At 39.2% G+C, this 21,801-nt stretch overlaps 1 long non-coding RNA gene across 1 annotated transcript in view; it reads left to right on the top strand.

The window, feature by feature from the left end:
• The first annotated feature begins 415 nt into the window (after nucleotides 1-415).
• Nucleotides 416-21,801, top strand: part of LOC138398910 (uncharacterized) — a 43,857-nt gene continuing 22,471 nt past the window's right edge. Inside the window, exon 1 of the long non-coding RNA XR_011236053.1 lies at nucleotides 416-515. This is a non-coding gene — a long non-coding RNA (uncharacterized lncRNA). The remainder of the gene's footprint in view (nucleotides 516-21,801) is intronic.

The following is a 21,801-nucleotide window of genomic DNA, read 5'->3' on the forward strand; positions in this document are numbered from 1 at the left end:
CTAAGGCATTTAAAAAATTAGTTGCTTTATTTGTTATAGTTTTATCAGTCCTAACTTTCTAATAGTCTGAAATAGCAGCCAAATATAACTCCCGCAGAAAGTTATCTTACGATTTCAGGTGACTTAAATACCGTTTAGCTTTATTTTTGAATTATCACTAGTAACTTACAGTTTGAAAAGTCGAATAAGCTTTTCATTTCTGTAAAAAAAAACCCTTACCTTTACGGCCCCCTTTTAAGGTACTGCTGGACTTTTAACAATGCATGCGTTAACTTTAAACCTTAGTGAAAGCACAAAATAAACAGCAAGCTGATAATACTATCTCGCCAAAGCAAAACAAGGGACAGAGGAGTGGGGAGAGAGGGCGGGCAGTAACCAAATGCCAAATGGGTTTTGTTTTTACTTAAACTACAGAGCATCAGCGAGAACTTCCTTCTAAGCTAAATATATCATCTAGCACCTGGAAAAATTTAAGACTGGTTCTTCCTGGATAAAAGAAAGAGAACAGGATTTAAGTGAGTAAATACTTAAAGTTAAGTGAGTAAATACTTAGGGGGTTAAAAAAACTAACCGCCACTGTAGGACTTTGGAACTTTTTTTTTTTCCCTTTTGTATATCAGCAGCAGACTGAAGTTTTTTGTTCCTAGGCCCGGTATCAGGGAATTCTGCCATTCGGGCTAGAGACACCCGAAGGTCTGCAAGGGAAGGTGATGATGATGATGAGATTTGGGGAAATTAAATGATGACAAAACAGTGCTGCAGTGGCGGCAGCGCGGGGGGAGAAGTTAAGGGCGGGGGCGGCGCGCCCGGCCCAGGCCGGGCATTTGCATTTCAATGAGACCCGCTAGTTGACTCAGTGCCCGGCGCTTCCGCAGCTCCCACCAGAATCTGCCTTTGTTGGTTTTAGCTCCGGTCAAGTCCACTTCTTGCGCCGGGGGAGCCGCGCGCGCATTGAGTTTGTGTAGCGAGGCAGAACGGCCGACAGGAAGGAAGGAGCGAGGCCGCTCCGCGCCATTGTCTGGGCGGCCGGGCTGGAGCAGCCGAGGGACTGTGTAATCTACAAGGTGCACTTGAATCCCTCGCAAATCCGCTCGGTGTGGAGCGGGGCACCCCAGACGGGGACAGATGGTGCAGAACCCTTTTGTTTTATCATATGGAAATGCGCTTTTTCATTTACTAAGGTAGTCCGCTCTTTTAACTGTTGCTGTTCCCCCTTGCCGGATTGTCCAGGAGAGACAATACTAATGGGAAGACACTAATGGGTCAGGTCAGCCCTGCAGAAGCGCCCCTGCGTTTTTTTTTTTTTTTTTTTGCTTTTGTTTTTGTTTTTAAAATGCAATTGCTGGAAGTGAGTCTGCCTTGTTTGGGAACCCGTCATTATAGTAGAGACCCCACGTACCCTTTAGGTGTCTTTTGAACTCAGGCAGAGAGTAGTCGAGAGAAGTTTGTTCAAAATTCTTGCAAGTTAAGAGGTCTTGGGATGCTTCACGTGCAACTAGGGGAAAAGGGAGAACGTCCTCAGCGGCCCCTGCTGCTTTGCAGTGACCTCTTGGGCCACTGAGCACAGAGAAGGACGACCCGCTTGGGTTCCCCTAGCGGGCAACAGGGCCGCTGCGGCTGGCCCCGCACTTGGGTTTCTGCCTCCGCAGCTGGAATTCAGAGTGTGTGCAACATCAGTTTGGGGAAACGTGTGCTTGAAGTACCCTTAGAAAAGTGGACTCTGCCCACAGAGCTCTTGAGCATGGTGACATTTCACAAAATGGGTTTTTCTGATTATCCTGGGAACATGGAGGAGCATGCTTTCAGCGGGGCTGGAGGTACACGCTGGGACCCTCGGATCATACTCCGAGTCAATCTGAAGTGAGGTCAAACAACTGTCCACACATGTCCAGCTTTTGTTTAACACATGCAGTCGTGGCCCTGCTGGGCTGTCGTAGCTACCGTCATACAAATCAATGAAAGGAAAAACCTGAACGGACAACTGTCAGGTTAAAAAAAAAAAAAATCAGATCCTTTTCCATTTTTAGTACAGATTAAACAGGAAGCAGATTATTGTCTTGTGGTTTTGAAGGTAAGATAAAATTGACACATTATAAAATAAATTATTGAAGCATTTTATCTTGAGGTTTGGATCTTGGGCATGTTAATACATTTATATAAAGAGGTAGATGTCTGTTTGGTCTCAGGTCTAATGTAGACATTTGACTATGTGAAATACATCTATTTTTAATTTTTCTTAAAAGGCACTTTTTCTTACTGGCCACGTGGCTGCATCCTCATTGCCCTCAAGTTGTCCTGACAGGTCTCCGTGCACAATACACAGACGACACCTGGATCTGTGAATTAATTACTGTCAAGGCTACCACTGAGAAGCTAAGTGGCCAAGTGCAAAGATCTCCTGTTTCTTATCCAAGTACATTCTTTCATCACCGCCCTCAGTCCAAGAATTGACCCTTAACTATGAATTCTTGCTTCATTTCCATTTCAGTCAGCCATTTTAGAGCAGGAAAAAGCAGAAGCAGGTGTTAGCCAGCAGGTGTGGCTTATAATTCATATTTTTCATAGAAGCGTCCTTCAGAGGGAAAAAAAATCTGTCTAAGCTGGTTTCAAAGTTATTTTATTAGTATAAATTACTTTAAAATGTGAGAGTGGTTTTTTACATGCTTAAGTATTGCTCAGTAAACAATTTGTTTAGAAATTCAAAAGTTCAAAGAAACTTAGCTTTGCTTTGAGTTTTTTAATTTTATAGAGTTTCCTTCAAAATAGTGAAAAATGGAATACAATGGGCAGGTATGAGCTTGAGCATATTAAGTTCCTTGGCTATCTTTGGATTTTTTATACTGGGTCTTTTGTTGAACTTCATTACATTGATGGTCTCCCCCTATGATGCTGATGCAACCATGAAACCCCAGACACTCGCTGATATTTGTGTTTTGGTTAGCAAGTGAATTTTGATGATGGGACTTAGAAGCCACAAATTCCCTAAAGCGCTGGAATGCAGTTAAAAGGAAACTACCCCATCTAGCAAAGAGATTTGGTTTTAGTTGGAACCGGAGCGTCATGCTCACTCCTAGTTAATAAATGATGCCTATTCATCTAGCCAAAGGGATGAGACTGGGGACGCTCACATTCTATTGGCTGAGGAATTCCCAGGGTGCTCCCAAGACCAATGTGTTATGTGGGACCAACCTGGGCCTCTATTAAAGGTCAGAGATTGAGACTCTGTCTTCCAACAGGGAAGGGCCACTTCAGAAACTGACCCTACTTAGGAGAGAGGGTTTGACCAGCTGGGACGTGAATTCACAGACTTTAGTTATGTATCAGTTCCCGTAAGACTATGATGTCTGAGTGGAAGTTGTTCAAATTGAACTGTCATTTTTAGTCTCCGAGTTGTTGGGTTTGTCTGAAATGGAAATAATTATGGTGATTCTCCATACCAGAAAGAGGATTGTCTAGAAGTGCACACCAACATTTTCATCCAGCTGTGGAATTAGTTTAGGAAAACTTTCCAAGTCAGAATTTTTTTTCCCCAAAGAGAACAAAGTCCCAGTTGCCACCTTTAAAAGATTTCTGTTGTCTCTCCCCTGATGTCTGCGGTGGTTGACAGAATTGACTGCTTCCTCTTTGGAAAGTTCCTCCCTTGGCTTTGGTGACAGGACACACTTTGGTTTTTCTCCTACCTCTCTGGCTTCTCCTTCTTAGTCTTCTGTTTTAGGCTTTTTCCCTCTGCTCATCCCTTAATTGTGCTCTCTGAGGGGTTCTGTCTCTGGTCCTCATCTCTTTTGTACATTCTCTCTTGGTGAGCTGTCTGGGAAATCTTACTTGAACACGCTATATGTACTCTCTCCCTCAGGACCTTTGCACATACAATTTCTCTGCTTAGAATGTTCTTTCCCCAGATATGGGGATATATGTCTTTATGCAGTTCTCAACTCAAGTGTTATTTTTCAAATGAAGCCTTCCCTGGGCTTTGCCCATGTTTATTTTTCTAAATACATTTTGGTATTAAATGTTTTGTTGATTTTTTTTTTTTTTTTTTTTTTGAGGCAGAGTCTCTGTCACCCAGGCTAGAGTGCAGTGGCATTATCATAGCTCACTGCAACCTCAGACTCCTGGGCTCAAGTGATCCTCCTGCTTGGCCTTCCCAGTACCTGGGACTGTAGGTGTGCACCATCACGCCTGGCTAATTTTTCTATTTTTTTGTAAAGCCGGGATCTCTCATTTGCTCAGGCTGGTCCTGAACTCCTGGCCTCAAGCGATCCTTCGGCCTCAGCCTCCCAAAGTGCAAAGTGCTAAGATTACAGGTGTGAGCCAGTGTACCAAGCCTGTTTTGTTAATTTTTATTAGAAAGAAAATTCCCTTAAGAGTTTTAATTGGAATAATTATGTGACATCTGAAAAGTAACTTTGAAAAATAGGATCTTCCTAATTTTAATTTTCTCATCATGAAGTTGGTTCTTGCTAGTTTAAGAGTAATCAGGTAATACAAAAACCACATCTAAAGCTAACATCAAGTATAGCTACCTTTTTAAGGTAATGCTCTGCTTCTTCATGACAGAATTTCATAGACTCGTTTCTCATGCCTGATATGGGCTTCCCTTCAATGCGCAGACGACCCATGCAACAAGCTATCATATTTGTCTTTTAAAACTCTAATGGAGATAGGTGAAGTCTTTTCATGTACCATTTCAGTGGTAGATGGAATATTACAGATGGAACATTTTTCTTTTTGTCCAACCCTAGTATTTAAACACAAATTCAGCTTATTTTCATGGTGGAGATGGGAAAAAAACTGGCCACCGTCCCATTTTCACAAATTCTTCTTTACTTTCAACTGCTAATAGTGAAATACATCCTTAGCTCAGTTTGTCTAAAAATTTATTTTGTGGGACCTTCTAGACACCCATAAATTTTTCACAAACCATTCAAGCATTTTACATGATTCATCCCCTGTTGTCGTCTGACTCGAGATGCGGCATGCTGCCTGGAACCCAGATTACAGAAAGAAGCTGTAACTTTGGGGGAATCTATGCCTCGTGCTCTGTGCATCATCAGCCTTTCCCATCCCCTCGTTTGTATTATGGAATTAAAAACACAGTTATTTTGTTTTTTATACTTGTTTATTTTAAATCCCTAGTGTCTTTTTTTTGGCTGGGAATAGAGTCTAAAGTTTCTAATTTAAGCAAAGGGGGTTATGAGCCCTTGGGGCACAGATTTCATTCCATAGCCCTGCAGTTGGAAGCAGGGAGATGATTTGGTTCATTGGTTTCTCTTCTGAGTCCATTTCTTCCCAGTTCTAGCCCCTGATCCCTATCTGCCAGGGGAGTAGTTAATCATTTTTCTCATATCCTCTGGCTTGCAATTAATAAGTGCTCAGGTGATCTGATTTAAGGCAGGCCTTAAGTTTGCACAAGCCACTTACATGACTCCATAGCTACAATTTATTTCAGGTGAAGTTGATGATAGTGTATAAGGAGGCCAGAACTTGGTTTATATTGTCATAAAATCATTTAATTTTTAAATCTGACTAATTTTACAAAAATAGATGTAGTTGGGTTTTTTTTTTTTCCTTAATTCCCTAGAACTGTAGCAAGGGAAGTCCACTCTCACTCCTGTATGTTTTTAAACTGCTTGAGACAGCCAAGTTTTAGACCACACTGTCAACTAAAAAAAAAAAAAAAACCCAACAAACAAACTTACCCATCTGGACCACTGCTTATCTGTTTTTCCTCCATTTCTCTGACAAGTTCATAGGCAGAAACGTGAACGGTGCAGGTCAGCCTTTAAAAACAAACATCTTTGTAAAGCAGTGAGCACATTCAGGATGTACAGCCCTGGGCCGCATAGCTCCAGCCCAGCACATGTGGTGCAGAGTCTGTAGAAGACAAAAGGGAACAGAATGTGTTCTTCCACCGTAGGGACCTTGGGAAGCTGTATACTTATTTCAGGGCTGCTGCTATTACTGAAGATTCTTTCTTGTTTGTTTTTGTTTTTGGAACTCCTCTATAAGAAACATTTTCAGATTTTTCTATTGCCAGATACTTCCTAAAGCTATCCATCTAAAGCTTATGTCCTACTTTAGATGCTTATCATTCTCCATCTTGAATGTGGAAACATCTCACTGGTTTTATGCCCAGCCTACTCCCCTTCAGTTAATTTTCCATGCTGTTGCTAGAGTTATCTTTTTTCTTTGACCATAACCCTCAACATGACATTCAACGCTTTCTACCATCTGGTCTTGTTCTACTTTTCCAGTCTTTTCTTCTCTGTGTCCCCTCCATATGAATAATGCTGCTGTGAACATTAGCGTACAAGTCTTTGTGCAGATGTATGTTTTCATTTCTCCTGGGTATATACCTAGGAGTGGAATTGCTGGATCATAGGGTAACTGTATGTGTAACATTTTGAAGAACTGCCAAACTGTTTTCCGGAACAGCTGCGCTGTTTTACATTCCCATCACCAATGTCTGAGGGTTCCGGTTTCTTCGCATCCTCACTGACACTTGTTACTGTTGGTCTTTTTGACTGTAGCCATCTTTGTGAAGTAGCATCTCATTGTGGTTTTGATTTGCATTTCCCTAATAATTTGTGATGTTGAACATATTTTCATATGTTCATTAGCCATTCACATATCTTTTTAAGAGAGATGTCTATTTAAATCATTTGCTTACTTTTAAATTGGGCCATTTTTCTTTTCTTACTGAGTTTTAAAAGTTGTTTACATATTGTAAGTGTAAATCCTTCAGTGGATATATGATTTGCAGGCATTTATCCCAGCCTGTACGTTGTCTTTTCATGTTCTTGGTAATGACATTTGAACCACAAATATTTTTAATTTTGGCCTAGTCTGACTTACTAATCATCTGTTGGTGGTTTGTGCTTTTGGTGACCATAGCTAAGAAATCATTGCCTAACCAAAGTCACGAAGATTTACTCCTAAATTTTCTTCTAAGAATTTTATAGTTTTGGATCTTTCATTTAGATCTGTGATCCAGTTTGAGTTAATTTTGTGTATGGTGTGAAGTTAGGGGTCCAAATTCACATTTTGCATGTGGATTTCCAGTTGTACCAGCACCATTTGTTGAAAAGACTATTCTTTCCCCATTAAATGTCCTTGTCCTCTACCCCAGGCATTTTTATAATTTATTAATATCCTTATTTGTGTTATTACCTTGACTTAGAATTATTTTCTCTTCTATCATTCTTCTTTTCCTATTGACATCTTACTAGGTATAACTGTCATCTTACCATATCAAGATTATATTCAGATTTATCATCTCAATAAAACTTCCTTAACCACCCAAGCTAAATTATTTCTCCATCCTTTGTGTTCCTGTAAATAGCATTTATTTTATATCTTGACTAGGGCATGTATATTTTTGTATTCTAATTAGCTGTATATACTTCTCTCTTATACACCCCTTATGGAAGGATTTACTCATGTATGTGTGCTCATTAGAATGTTTGGTAACTGGTAGGTACTCAGTAAATAGTTGCTAATTAGATAAATGAACAAATGAATAAATGAAAAAATGAACAAATGTCCTAAATGAGAATACATTTTTATACTATGGTAAAGGATTTTTTTTTTTTTTTTTAACAACCAGGCATCTTGAGTGAATAAGGGAAATACTACAATGAATGGTGGGTGCTACCATTTTGGAACGAAGGCAACTCTGAAAACTGTTCCAAAGACAAAGACCCACAATGTTCTGACCAATGGTAACATTGTTGAAATAACTCTCCAGGTACCCCTCCTAAAGAGGACAGCATTTGAACAGATGAGTATGGGCTATGCTATGTTTGTTTAAAAGCCTCACTACTTAGTTGTTACATTTTCCCCCAAAGTTCCTATCTTGGACTAGGGTGATATGAGCTATAACACCAAGATTGGGATTATGATCCAAGGGATGTTACAAAACTGTTGTTAACCCGTATCCCCCCAGTTTCCTTACTGACCTGTCACAGTGCTTCCCTCTCCCACTCTCTGGCCCACGAGCACAGGTTTAATGTCAGTATTCCACGTTATACACCAGAAGATGGGCATCCTCTCTAGAAGGTCACATTTAGAAAGCCAGGCCACCCACTCTGGGAAAGAACATTCTATTCAGGCTTTTCCGTGGCTATTAGCAAAGCTTAGTTGATTGTACTTGGCTGTCATTCTGGAGGTTACACTGGAGAACAGGAGATGGGCTAACAGAGCAAGACCTGCTGGTGGCAGAAATCCGAGATGCTGCTTACAGACTTTGTGTCCTATTTGAATGTTATCAAAGAATACATTGCTCTTTTGTAGGCATATAGGATCTCCTGGTCTGCAGTTATAAAGGCAAGTCCGAAGAACTGATGGTCAGGAAAATCAGGCTCAGCTCTAAGCCTGTGCTTAACCAGGACTTCTAGTGTAAGGCAACAAGTGCTGAGATAGTGAAATCCCATTGTAACCTGTTGTCCAGAGATGAGAAAACACGCACATTATTGGCTTCCTGTGTCACAGTGAGAGAGCTCATTTTACACCACCATGTACTCAGGGATGTGATTTGATCTGCAACATAACCGAATCTGTGAAAAAGCCAGGTGTGGGTCTCGTATGAATTTTTACTGTTTTTCTTTCAAGTCAAAGCAACAAAAATTAGTAAGAATCTTTTGTCGATCATAAAAAAAAAAAAGTTAACGTGTTGGCCCCCTCTAAGCCGTTCTTTCTAACGTATACACGTGGCCTCTGAACATGTGCGAAGCAGCACTACCATTGAGGGGTTTGCTGGTATTTTGGAATGAATGAATGGCAGCTAAATGGCATAAAGGGCAATGAAAGCTCTCAGCTCCTGGATTCACAGATGGGCTTTCTGTTGAAATGACTGACAGCTATGGTCAGATCGGCAAGTGGTAACCACAGAACACCTGCACTTGTTTCATGTGTTTAGATTAACATTTATTAAAATAAATGCTAGCTCATTTACATAACAAAAATTGAATTCTCATAATAATTTTCAGAATTCATACAAAGCTTTAGTCAAGAACTATATTCAGTTGATTAACGTAAATGTGTATCAGAATTAAAGATGCAAATACCATTATCCATAGGGGAGGCAAAAATTGAAAAATTACCAATTTTTCATCTTCTATTAGGCTAATTTAGATAAATTAGAATGCCTGAGTTGATTGGAAGTGTTTGGTAGAGGAAAGCATGGATGATTTTCACAAATCTTGCTGTTTACCCAAGGGTGGCATGCTTAGCAAACCCAAATCAGGCAAGATGTTCTAACCCTTGCTTTGAAAATAAAAACAAAACTGAAAACAATTTATGCGTTTCCTACTCATTTAAATAATAATTTTCTATTTGTTTAGTCTTAGAAAGAAGGGAATACACAGCCAATAGGCATATATATACAGTAAGAAAGGAATATTGTGCACATTAGAGTACTTTGTAGACTTCTGTTATTTACCAACTGCCCAATATTATTTCACATTATCTGCCGGAGCTAATGGAGAATGGCCCATCAGCAGCTGTAGGATGGTGCCTATGTAGGACAGGAACTTGGACTACATGAGTGAGTCTCAAATATTGGGGTGCCACAAAATCACCTGAGGAACTTGTTAAAAATACAGATGTCCTGGCCCAAGAGTATCTTGACCCAGCTCACGTAGGTGACTGGTATGCCCCAATATTTGTAAAATATTGAATTAGGTGCCCTGTAAGATCTTTTTCAACTCAGATAAGCCTATAAAACAGACATATAGATGTCTTGAAATATTTCATGATATCAAAGCTCAATCAAAAAAATGAAACTCATTTTGAAAGTCGCTTTATAAAGGAAACCAATGTTTTAGTCATCCTTCTTTGTTTCTGGTTGTCTCCCCAGTGAGTTTGTGTCACTCTTAAAAGTCTATATGCTTCCTACTTACATGTGATGCCCACGTTACACAAGTTTAAGGGTACGTGGGGTAAGACTTATAAAATGGCTCAGTGTTTTAGGCAACCCCCTCCCCTGCTTCCTATCAACTCACCACCTGAAAAGGGATGAGGCTAATTCCACTGTCGACTAATCAAGAGGTTTTTGTGAAACAAAGAGGAAGTGTTCCTTGCTTTAGAAGGTATTGGTTTCCTCATCTTAGGGCCAGTCACGCCCATAGCAAACTTCAGGGGCTTTAGAGAGCCGAGGAGGCTGAGGGGCTAAGCTGAGCAAGTCCAGACCGTCCTGCCAAAGCCCACGTGCAACGAGATGTAGTTCTTTTATTTGCTCCTTTTCCGGAGGGCGAGGACCTGTTTTCTGTATTAGTGGAAATGAAATCCGTAAGACACGGCCGTGTAAAATAACACTCCATGAGGGACGGGAAAATACTACTTAAGAAAATACCTTTTTTTCTAATTTAACCTTCTACTGCCCCAGCAATAAGAATATAACGCCAGTGAAGCTAACAGTGCATTTGAATGACATTCTTTCAGGAACCTTGGAGAAGAGAATATTTTATTTTGTAATGTCGAATGTGTCTTTGCCACATCAGTAAGAATTACAAAGCCTCGTTAGCAAGGAAGAGCTCTGCTGTGAGTTTTTAAATTATTGGCCTAGAGTAACTTAGGAGGACTTGCTGGCATAGGAGGAGAAATAGTTGCTTCTGAACAGACTAACGGCTTTAGCATCAAATCGCTAACATCCTGTAAAACAATTATTCCACTAGTAGAACCAGAATATTATGCCTGCTTCTCTCTCCATCTCCCATCACAGTTTATCGTTGGCCTCTTATTACATTTCTCTTAAATCATTAGGGAATCTTTTACAGAAGAAACCATTTATGCAGAAAGGCAAGTTCCCAGCAAACAAAATCATGTGTGCGTGTAATTCTGAAAGAGGGGGAAAAAAATAAGGCTGAAGTTTGCTAAAAGAGAATTATGCTAGCTAAGTTTATCATCTTAATCACTGCACCTGACTATGTAATCAACAACTTGGAATGATTAAAGTTCTAAGAACATTCATTATGGAAAGGAAATAAGTCTAGTCTGTGGCTGCTCAACTAATGAATAGCAAAAACAGGATAATTTCAAACTGGTGAAAGAAGAATGTATATAACAAGTATTCTAGACTATGTGAAAGGCCCGAAGTCCCTACCACAGTCAGCTCATGTACCTAAAACATTATGCTGTTCATTAAAGGACTTGAATTGTAGGACATGGAGTTTTACAATGAATGTGCAAGCACATGAAACAGAGCAAAGTTTCATAAATTTAAATTAAGAAAGAATAACTTTGGTATGGAATAGTAAGAAACTCACTTTCTTTTTTAAAAAATATATAAACCTGACTGTAAAAAAATGTTTTAAATGTTCATAACCAGATATAAGTGGGAACACATCAGTTTTACTTTGGGGCTTTTTTAACACCGCAGTCTTCTGCCTCTGCACCTGGTGTGGAATCGCTGCCAGGGGAGCCGCTGTTGTTGATGGGAGCCTATCACATCTGCATTTGGGTGGGGCAGGAAACAAGATTGGGAACTACCGTCCCAAATTGTAAGGTTTTAAACATCTTCCAGTCAGTTTTATTTATATCATTCAATTACTTTCTATGTGGCACAAAAGTAAGCCACAATAACCAAATTTTTAAAATAATAGGATATTACAAACATATTTGTATGTTTTAAAATATCCCTCTACAGCATCAGTTTAATGGCTGCATGGACTTCGAGGGGTGTCCTACAATATGTTTAACAACTCCCCTGTCATTGGACAATTATGTTGCTTCCCATTTTTTCTCTTGCAAACAATGCTATCCCAAATATCCTTATAGCTAAATCTTTGCATACAAATTCCATGAGTACTTCTTTGGGATTAGTTCTTAGAAGTAGAATTGCTGAGTCAAAAGATACTATTTGGAAAGCTTTTGATGAATATCACCAAATTGCCCTTCTTACATGTTGTGCTAATTTACAGATCCACTGATCATATATGAGAAAGTTCATTTTGCAAACACTGGGTTCGCAACAACAAAACAAGCTCCCAAACTCTGTCAACTTGACAAGTTAATGAGACTTCCTTATATTCTAAAGTCGGTCTCAGACACACACCACAGTGAGATCCCTCTGGTCAATTTAAAATTGTGCCATGAGAATATGTTCTGTGCAGCATCTCCTGATGTTTACATAAATCATTACTTAAGCCCTCAACACCATCAAATATTTATTTAACATCCACTGTGGGCTAAGAATTGCAACCCAGGGCCTCGGTGAAACTTAGATTCTAAAGGAGAGAACAGAGGCACAGTTCCTTATCTTTGCTTTGAGGATACTTTTAGTAACTTGCTTCTTTTTCTTGCTGCTTTATAGCTTTATAGAATCAAAGTAAGGGGAAAATCATTCTGCAATTAAAAAATTAAACATTTTACATTGTGAAATATAAAATACTTTCATAAAAGCACATAATACATATATACACATTAGCAAATGGTTAAAAATTGGACTTCATGTCACCACTATCCAACTTGAGAAATAGAACATTGCCTACACCTGAAAATCTCCACCCTCTTCCCATAGGTCCTGACGGACTTGCAATCCTGTTCTTGCCACAGAATGGTAACCATCCTTATAACCCCGTGGTGATCATTTCCTTCCTTTTCTCTCTTCCTCTACCATTGTTTGGTTTTGCCTGCTTTTAAATTTTATATCAAGAAAATCATAATGAATTATTCTTCTGATTTGCTTCTTTTTGCTTAACATTGTGTAATATCCATTCATTTTGGTGCAAGTAGATATATAATATTTTACAGTATAAATATGCCACAAATTTTAGTCCATCTATTGTCCATGGATTTGGGTTATTATCAACTTTTGGCCTTTGAGTCAGTCTAGGATTCATGATTTAACCATGGAGCAGATGCTTTGAGGTAATAGACTTCAAATTAGAAGCATAAATAAATTTAATCTTTTAAAGATATTAGTTCCTTCGTGACAAATTTTTCCCCTTCTGTGCTTTCAGCTTTGATGGTTAAATTGTTGTTTTGATTGTGAGAATCCTATTATCTTGAATCCTTTTCAGCTATGGTTATCTAATGAGGGTTTTTCTTTCTTCCTACCTGGGATTGTGTGTGTGTACGTCGTCTCACTCAGTAAACACTCGCACACGATGACCACCGAGGCCACTGTCCTGCTCTTTATTCTTTTGACAGTTACTGTCCTTGGTGGAAAACTGAGAGTTCCTGGAAAATGTATGGGTTCAGCAGTAGGATGAGGATGAGGTTAAAGGACTTGTTTGGGAAGAAAAAGTAGACTCACCAAATTAGAGAGTTATTGGGATTAGAAAACATTGTATTCCAAGAAAGTAATCGTCTCTGGGAAGGTTGAGGGGTCATCAGAATGTAGAAAAAAGGGATTTTTACCTAATTCAGACTGGTTTCAAATTTGCTGCCCCCACCTTATCGTTCCATGATGATAGGTAATTTACTCACTTGAGAGTCTTCTTTTGCAAAACTAGGGTGATAAAACCTTTCTTAAAAAATTAGGGAGTGAATACAAGTGGTGAAGATATATTTATGATTTGAAATATAGCATGTTGATAATATTCAGCTGTTGGTCTTTAAAAATAACTTTCAAAGCTTCAGGACTTATAGATATAAAAATAATTGAATTTGGGCTTCAATTCTTCCAATTTAGCATGTGAAAATAAGTTTTTACATCTGTCGCATTGAAAAGACACTCTGTGCCTCTTTGTCTCTTTAGGTTGTATACTGTATTTATTACACTATAATTTATTTATTTATTTATTTTTTTTGTTGAGACAGAGTCTCACTTTGTTGCCCAGGCTAGAGTGAGTGCCGTGGCGTCAGCTTAGCTCACAGCAACCTCAGACTCCTCGGCTTAAGCGATCCTACTGCCTCAGCCTCCCGAGTAGCTGGGACTACAGGCATGTGCCACCATGCCCGGCTAATTTTTTCTATATGGATTTTTAGTTGACCATATAATGTCTTTCTATTTTTAGTAGAGACGGGGTCTCGCTCAGGCTGGTCTCGAACTCCTGACCTTGAGCGATCCACCCGCCTCGGCCTCCCAGAGTGCTAGGATTACAGGCGTGAGCCACCGCGCCCGGCCTACACTATAATTTAATATTTAATAATTCAGCAGGCAGATTTCCCACCAGAAATTTATTAGAATGTGAGATTAAAAGACAGCGGCAAACACAAAATGAAAACTTTGTACGTAAAATGTAGCATAATCCATTTTGTTATATTTGTTTCTTTCTCTAACTTGAAAGTGTACATGTTTATATATTTAACCTTAAAACTAACATAAAGAATGGTGTAATAAGAGAAGTAGTGTGAAATGTTTCAGATTTAAGTATTTATATACAAGCAAAATCTTTTCATTATTCCTCTTATTTGTGAGGTGGTTAACTTAATTGTATTTAATTTATATCTTAATCCTGTGTGAGTAAAGAAAAATGGAGGTACTATTTATATATAGAAATTCAGAAAAGAGCCCAAATAGCCAAAGCAACCTTAAGAAAAAGGAACAAATCTGGAGGCATTACTTTACCTGACTTTAAGCTATACTACATGGCTATAGTAACCAAAACAGCATGGTACTGGCACAAAAATGGAGATATGGACCAATGGAACAGAGCAGAGAATCTAGATATAAAACCATCCACATATTGCCATCTGATCTTTGACAAAGTATACAGCAATATACACTAGGGGAAAGGATCCCTATTCAATAAATGGTGCTGGGAAAATTGTGTAGCCACATGTAGAAAATTGAAACAGGATCCATCTCTCTCATCATTCACAAAAATTAATTCAAGATGGATAACAGACTTAAATCTAACACATGAAACCATAAGAATTCTAAAAGAAAATGTTGGAAAAACTCTTCTAGAGATCGGCCTAAGCAAAGAATTTATGAAGATGACCCCAAGGACAATCACAGCAACCACAAAAATAAATAAATGGGACTTGATTAAATTAATAAAGCTTCTGCACAGCCAGGGAAAAAAATCAATAGAGCAAATAGACAATGTACAGAAGGGGAGAAAATATTCACAAGCTATACATCTAATAAAGGGCTAATAACCAGAATCTACAAAGAACTCAATCAAGCAAATCAGCAAGAAAAAAATCAAACAACCCCATTAAAAAGTGGACACAAAACATGAACAGAAGCTTATCAAAAGAAGATAGACTAATGGCCAAGAAACATATGAAAAAATGCTGAACATCACTAATCATCAGAGAAATGCAAATCAAAACCACAACCCCAGCGAGAATGGCTTTTATCAAAGTTCCAAAACAATAGATGCTGGCATGGATGCGGAGAGAGAGGTACACTTATACACTGTTGGTGGGACTGCAAACTGGTGCAACCTCTATGAAAAATAGTTTGGAGATTCTTCAAAGAACTAAAAGTAGACCTACCAGTTGATCCAGCAATCCCACTACTGGGTATGTGTCCAAAGGAAAAAAAAAGTCATTTTATTTGCACTTGAATGTTTATTACAACACAATTCACAATTGCAACGATGTGGAATCAACCCAAGTGCCCATCAATTCATGAGTGGATTAATCAAATGTGGTATATGTACACCATGGAGCACTACTCAGCCATAAAAAATGAATTAATAACTTTTGCAACCATCTGGATGGAGCTAGAGACCATCCTTCTAAGTGAAGTATCACAAGAATGGAAAAACAAACACGACATGTACTCACTATTAAATTGGAACTAACCGATCAGCACTAATGTGCACAGATAGAAGTAAAACTAAACAGAAATCATGCAAGTGGGAGGGAGGAGGAGGGGATGGGTGAAATCATACCTAACAGGTACAATGTACACTATCTGGGTGATGAACACACTTACAGATTTGATTCAAGCAGTACAAAAGCAATCCATGTAACCAGAACGTTTGTACTCATGTAATATTCTGAAATTTAAAAAAATTAAAAAAAATTCCTAACAGTTGGAATGAAAGAACCAGTTCCATACTTAATTTACAAATAAATGCTTAATGTCTAAAAAAAAATTAGGAAACTAATTAAATATAGATAAAATAATGTGGTGTTTAGGCTTTTGTTTTAAATAACCTACTGGGAAGGGGGAATGGGGTACAGATAAAACAATTTTGGACCCAGGTTGATGGCTGGGGAGAGGTTGGGTATTGGGTAGAGCCAGTTCATTTTGTCATTATCGCTACCTTTGTCATTATCGCTACTTCTGTGTATGTTTAAAATTACCATAATAAATTTAGAAAGAGAGTTAAATAAGATAATGAATTTTAAATGTTAGCCTCATTCCTAACAACAAGTGTACTTAAAGTGTAAACTGCTCACCTCCCATCACCTCTAGGTGAATGACATTATCAGCACCGAAGGGATGGCGTTTTGCTTATGCAGAGTAGAAATGGAAATAAATGTTATTGTGTGCCAATGGCTAGGGTGGGTCTCAGGGCTGTAAATGTGGGTAAGACTTGGTCCCTTTTTTTTGTAGAAATGGGGTCTCACTATGTTGCCTAGGCTGGTCTCAAACTCCTGGGCTCAGGCAATCCTCCCGCTTTAGCCCCCCAAATTGCTGGGGTTACAGGCATGAGCCACTGTGCCCAGCTATCTGTCCCCATTCCTGAGGAGCTTTGGTTTGTGGGGATGAGAGGGAACACTTGGACAGCATGGCAGCCTTAGGGAGGTGACAGGGTGAGGAGACATGTTCTAGTATTCAGGAAGTGTGACAGGGTTGTAGAAAGGACAATATGTGGCTGTCAAAGCAAACTTTTCAAATTTTCTTTCAAACCAGCCTCATGCTCAGAAAAGAGAGGGAAAAAAGAAATCTCTTTCCCCTTTAAAATTTGTGTTTTCTTGAGCCATACAGCTTTAATTCTAAGACTTAATTTCCTTGGGTAGCTAAACTGCGGATTAAATAGGAATTTGGGAGCTAACCCCCAAATCTAAATGTTACCGAAGGGGCTATCTGTGCATGAATTCCATATGAAAACTGAAAGGCCATCCGGCAGGCGCTGAAAACAGGCCAAACATCATAGTAGATGTCACATCCGGGCAGCACAGCGCACACCTGGAGAAGTGCAAAGACTGGCTTAGCATGCCAGAGGAAGAAATGACCGTACTTTCCAAATGCTAAGTGCTATCCAGATATGTGATGAACATGCATGTGAGAGTCGATATATCTCTGTGTTAGAAGAAAGAACAGCCTCTTGGAGGGTCAGTGGCGCTCGTTCAGACCCACAGCCTAATGGTGTTAGGTCCCTTTTCAAGGTGTGTAATCAACCCCACCGAAGAATTTGGGTCTGGAATTCTGTAAGTCTGGTCCTGTGTTTAATTCCATTTCTTTTTGCTTCTACTCACCACTAGCCATTGACTCAGGTACCCCCTGTGGGGTTAGAGGAGAATGGACTTTTACATCACGATGGAAACAGTGTCTGCACCACATGGGGTACATTTTTTGTGGTTAAGTGGTTTTTTAACTACCCCTTCCAAAGATAGACATGCAACAAAAAACAATTTCTGAATTGCATCTGGTTCCGTTTCCAATAAGATTCTGGATTCTTGATGGAAAATCTGTCACATGGGATCGATGTCCGGTGAACTTGGCAGAAAGATTGACATGAACCAGAGGCTGTTCCCAGGAACCTCACTAGCCCTACTTCAGGTGGTTTCCATTATGTGGGGTGTGCCACTCCGAGTCCTTGGAAAATGAGGATAGCAATGTCTGTCTTATTGGAGGCTTTTATTAAGTGAAAGAAGAAACTGAGTCCGAAAGTGGTCTAGGGGTAGAATGGTGTTTGCCAGGGGCTGGGGAGGGGGTGATGGGGAGTTATTGTCCAATGGGTATAGAGTTTCTTGGGAAGATGAAAAAGTTCTAGTAGCGATAGTTGCACAAAAATGTGAATGTACTGTACTTAATACCTCTGAACTGTACACTTAAATGATTAAGACGGTAAATTTTATGCTACATATGTTTTACTACAATAAAACATTTTTAAAGTCTTAGGACATAATGTACGTAGCAGGTTCAGCACAGTGCCTCACACAAAAAGCAGCTTTTGTTGCTAATATATAGGGAAACTAATATCATCTTCATTGTTAGTAAGAATACGTATGGCTTGTAAATAACTATCAGATAAACAGCTGATAAAATTAGCTAAAAATCTAGACAAAAAGTGTGCGGCTAGACAGTCATGCTACTATTTTGCTGACTTTCTGTTTGATTGGATCATGATCTGAATGGGCTCGGTCTTGCCTGTAGGTCTCCCCAAACTGTACTCCAACAGCTGGGGTTCTCTTTTTATCCTTCCCTTTCAGCACTGTTGTTGAGTGGTGCTACACTCCAGCAAGCCTACTTGACGTTGGCTTCCAGTTGTTGATGAACATCCTGTGGGTGTATAGTGTTTCCTATATGCATGTTGGGACATGAACTTGGTCTTTGTCAGGTCTGTATCCTGTCAGTCTAGAGCACTGTGCTGGCTCCTGTTAGGTAGGGATAAGGAGGAAGGAGGAAGAGCAAATGGCACTAGGAGATGCTTTATCTACAATGGGGGGAACAAATTGACCTGCGGGCTTCCAAGAAGAAATGGATGCTGTGTCGAGGACTGAACAGATGTTAGGTCTATGATAGGGGGTCTCCAAGGACTGACCAACCAGAAAGAGGCAGAAAAACCATAAAATGGAGATATGATCAAGCCACAAAAGGGGGTCTTTGGAGCATGCGTACAAGCAAGGTGACAGTGTCCTCAAGTGATCTACCCTCATTAGCATAGTTAAAAATTACACCCACCAGCACCATGACAGTTTACAAATGCCATGATAACCCTCCAAAGCTACCCTATAACCTCAGGAAAGGGCAGAGTTCCCAGTTCTGGGAACTCTCCACCCCTTTCACAGAAAATTCATGAATATTCCACCTCCAGCTTAACATATCATTAGAGATCAGCATAAAGGACAGACCCTAACTGTGGGGTGATGCTCTTCCTTATTGGAGCAATCTGCTCTCTACCAACCTTGAGAGTCTATTATACTTTCTATACTCTGTCTTTAAACTCAGGGTTGTCTTCACTTGGGGAGATAGATCCATTCTCTCTCTGGAACATACTGTTGAGTTGCAATAAAGGCTGCATGTGTGTGAATCACTTTGGGCTTGTGATTGTTCTGTCATCTCGGCCTGGCTTGTGATTCTGCCAAGCATAGAGCCAAGGAACTAGGAAAAAGACCGGACCTGATGCTCCAAAAAAAAGTTCAATCATACCTGAAATGTGCTTCCACAAAGTATATTCATCCATACACTAAGTCCAAGTTTCTGAAAGACACTCTTATGAATGTTAGACAGTGCTTGTAGCTTGAATTGCTAAAGCTTTACAGTTGGACTTTTCTCACTGTGCTTTAGATTCTAAGGGAATAGCAAACTTACTCTGTAAAGGACCAGATAATAAATACTTTGGGCTTTGCAGGTCACATACAGTCTCTGTCATATATTCTTCTTCTCTCCTCTAAACAATCCTTTGAAAATGTAAAAGTCATTCGCTGTGGGTGGGGTGGGAAGGGTGGTGGGAGAAGGGTAGTGTATAAAATTAGGTCAAGGGCAGAGGCTTTTGGGCTGTAATCTGCTACCCCTGGAGGACATCAGAGTGGGAAATACTAAAAAAATAAACAGTGATCCTCTTGCATAAGCCTTGGGGCATCAGCATGGAGCCGACTGACTGATTTCCCCCTCCTGACTCATTCTTTTGTTAATGGGGAGTTGAATCATCAAGTCACCAACAACCCTCCTTTGTAGCACATGGTTCTGGAGTAAACGCAAGATGACTGTAAATTTCTCTTCTGGACTGAGCAGTAAGTACTTCATTAGTGAGTGTCATGAATCCTGTGGTAGCAATTTGTGAAGTCCTTTGAGGTGAAAGGCAAAATCATAAATAGTAATTATAGCCATTGTTTTGATGAAAGGAGGATTACTGGAGGCACAGAAGCCTCTAAATCTACCTATGAAACCACACTCTAGCTCTTAAGTTCTTGAATGAAGGGGTTAAATTATATTTGAAAAAAGTACATGGGATTCTTCTGTGGTCTGAAGTCTAATAAAAGGTTCACTTCTCATATAATATCATTTTAGAAACACCTTCCAAAGCTTTCAGATTCATTTTCATGGGAAAAAAATTTAATAAAGAAACTTTAAGTTATTAGTGCATTAGTGCATCAGGAATGCAGTAATAGCATCAAGTTATTGGTGCGAAGCCTCAGACTTTGGTGTTAAAATGAGCCCCATCTACAAGGTGAAATTTTTAAGGAGGTATAAAACACACTTAAGGCTTTTTGAAATAGTTATGAAAGAGAAGAAAAAACTTGAATAAACATATTTTTCATATTTTATATGTGTTACTATGGAGAAAAATAATTAGAAAGTTACTGAGTGACTTCATTTAGATCAAAATATTTCTTTTGTGCACTGCTACATTAGCCAAAAAGCCATAAACTATGCTGACGGAAGGTGCTGATTATTTACTGTCCTTATAAATGTCATCTTTTAAAGTCCCAACGCTCGAAAAAGGAAAGGGATGATGTATCACCATGTTAAAGGAAACTTATTTAGAACGAAAAGGGCATGGTAAAATTCAAAGTGAATGAGTGGGCGATTGTGTTTTAATTTGTATATAGGCCTATAAAAAGATTGAGCCAAACAAAGCCTTGGTTTTTAGTATCATTTTTCTTATGATAAAAGTAAAAATTATAAATTATAAAAAAATATTTTTAAAAATCATGTGTAATCCCAATACTCAGGAAAAAAGCCATCATTAAAATTTTGTTGTGTCTAGTTATTCATCTGTATTTAATAAAATTACTTGATACAGTGAATATTGTTTTGTATTTAATATATTAGATCATTTTGGTTGCCATCCATTCATGTAACTTTTATTGAAAGTTATACTTTGGCAAGATCATGTTAATGGCCGCACAATTTTGATTCCATGAATATACTATAGCTTGCTTAACTAATCCTGTTGGATATATAGGTGTATTGGTCAGAATGTACTCAGGTGCAGTAACAGAAACTTAAACAGATTTATCCAAAAAGAGGAATTTGGTGGCTCTTGTAATAGGGAAGGAAGACATGGAATGGGACCTCAGAGTCACTTGGATCTAGGGCTGGAAGTGTCAGGACTGTCTTTCCATCTCTCTGCCTTAAGTCTGGTTTCTCTTGTTGGGGTCGCTCATTCTCTGTCACTTCAGATGGCTTCTTGAATGGAGATGGCCACAGGCAGCTCCAGAGTTGCCAGGCAGTTCCTGGGGGAAGGTTTGGCAATGCCAAAGAAAAGGGAGCTCTTTCTTCCAGCTTCACTTTGGGAAATCTCTGGAAAAGAAAGTCTCAGAAAGGCTGACCTTTGGGTAGGTGCTCACTCCTGGACTAACTGATAGAGCCAGCAGGGGTTACTCTAATTACCTGGGCCTTGGACATAGGCCTCCTTGTGGTCAAGGGGGCAGCCAGAGGGGTGGAATATATAAAACATCCAAATGGGGGAAGGCCTAATTTTATTGTTCCTTACAGGGAGTGGGGGGAGGCTGGTCCCAGAAGATTGGAAAATATGATGCCATGAAGGTAAATATAAGCCTTGTTTGTTATGTATGCTGTTACCAGCTTATGCAATCAAATGTTTATACTCATAGCTAAATCTTGAGGAAAAGTTTAAAAATAGAGGTCAGACTGATGTATATTTATATCAGAGAAAATAGATGTTAATTCAAAAACTGTTACAAGAGACAAAGATGGGCATTGTTTAATGATAAAAGGGTCAATTCATCAAGAGGACATAACAATTATAAATATATGTG

This window comes from Eulemur rufifrons, chromosome 18 (genome assembly GCF_041146395.1).
Source record: "Eulemur rufifrons isolate Redbay chromosome 18, OSU_ERuf_1, whole genome shotgun sequence".
NCBI classification, from domain to species: Eukaryota; Metazoa; Chordata; class Mammalia; order Primates; family Lemuridae; genus Eulemur; species Eulemur rufifrons.